General features: G+C 42.6%; 1 pseudogene across 1 annotated transcript; it reads left to right on the forward strand.

The window, feature by feature from the left end:
- The first annotated feature begins 278 nt into the window (after nucleotides 1–278).
- Nucleotides 279–743, forward strand: LOC308419130 (ubiquitin-ribosomal protein eS31 fusion protein-like; annotated as a pseudogene). The gene has a single exon. The product of its transcript is annotated as a ubiquitin-ribosomal protein eS31 fusion protein-like (transcript).
- Nucleotides 744–1,580: the final 837 nt, after the last annotated feature.

The raw sequence follows: 1,580 nt of genomic DNA on the forward strand, positions 1-1,580 counted from the left end.
GGTGTGTGTGTGTGTGTGTGTGTGTGTGTGTGTGTTTAGGTATTGTTTCTTTGTGTGGCCATCGCTTGGTATCTAAAGGTTGCCAAACTCTATAGATGTCCAAGTACCTTATATGTAGTGGTAAAGTATTTATGTAGAACCTACATATATCTATTGTATACATCAACCATATCTTTAGCTATTTATACTACCATACAATGGAAATACTGTATTTATTATTGATATAATGTATACTTCATGCAAAAGTGACAACCAAAGTGGGTGGAGCTGCTGCCATGATGCAGATTTTTGTGAAGATGCTTATGGGGAAGACCATCACGATCGAGGTTGAACCCTTGGACACTAGAAAATGTAAAGTCCAAGATCCAGGATAAGGAAGGAATTCCTCCCGATCAGCAGAGGTTGATCTTTGCTGGAAGCAGCTGGAAGATGGCTGTACTTTGTCTGACTACAACACTCAAAGGGAGTCCACTCTTCATCTTGTGTTGAGACTTTGTGGTGGTGCTAAGAAAAGGAAGAAGTCTTACACCACTCCCAAGAAGAACAAGCATAAGAGGAAGGAGGTTAAGTTGGTGGTTTTGAAATACTATAAGGGGGAGGAAAATGGCAGAATCAGCCAACATTGTCGAGAATGGCCTTCTGATGAATGTGGTGCTGGAGTTTTCATGAGTAGCCACTTTGACAGGCATTACTGTGGTAAGTATTGTCTGACTTACTGCTTCAACAAACCAGAAGACAAGTAGTTGTGTATGATTTAATAAAAAGAAGAAACTGAAGAAAAAGTGGTGTTCAGTAGAGATGAGACATTGTAAACGTATTTTCAGTCTAAAGGAGGTTGCTTTGAAGATGAAGGACCTGAAGGAAGGATGACTACACACACACACACACACACACACACACACACACACACACACACACCAAAAGCATAATAGCTACACAGATCACTTCTGAAGACAAAACTGATGACTGGGGAGCAAGAAGTCAGAGCTAGGCTTGGGTTCTGGACAACCACTTAACCAAGTGAAGGCTAGAACAAACTCTTCTACTCTGAGCCTGGGAACCTTTTGCCTCTTCTAATGACAACTCTCTGACCTACTTGGTATTTGAGACCTTGCTGTGTGCAAACGTCATTCTAGGTGCCTAGAATATAACAGGGTACAAAACGAGCTTGTACCATATGTGCATCCAGAGAAACATGCTACGTGACGGGCATCATCCATGAGGGAAGCCTGAGTTAGGTGAGAGAGAAATGGGAGCTAGAAGAAAGGAAAAGGCAGTCAAGGATGAAGAGCCTGGGCCAGGCACTGAAGTGGAAGTTGATACAACAAAAGCCTGTCTGACACTAGCCAGACATGGCAGTAGCATATGCCTGACATCCCAGCATCCAGGAAGTTACTGCAGGAGAATCATAAATTTTGTGATCAGACTGGGTGACATGGAGAAACCTGTCTCAAGAACAACTGGCCTGACACAGTGATTCCCAGAGTGGATTCTTTAGTTAGATATGTGTCCAAATCCCATCCCAATTAACTAGGTGACTTTGGGAAAAATGAACTCCATTTGTGCCTCGGTTTCCACAT

This window comes from Micromys minutus, assembly GCF_963924665.1.
Source record: "Micromys minutus genome assembly, chromosome: 3".
Classification (NCBI taxonomy): Eukaryota; Metazoa; Chordata; class Mammalia; order Rodentia; family Muridae; genus Micromys; species Micromys minutus.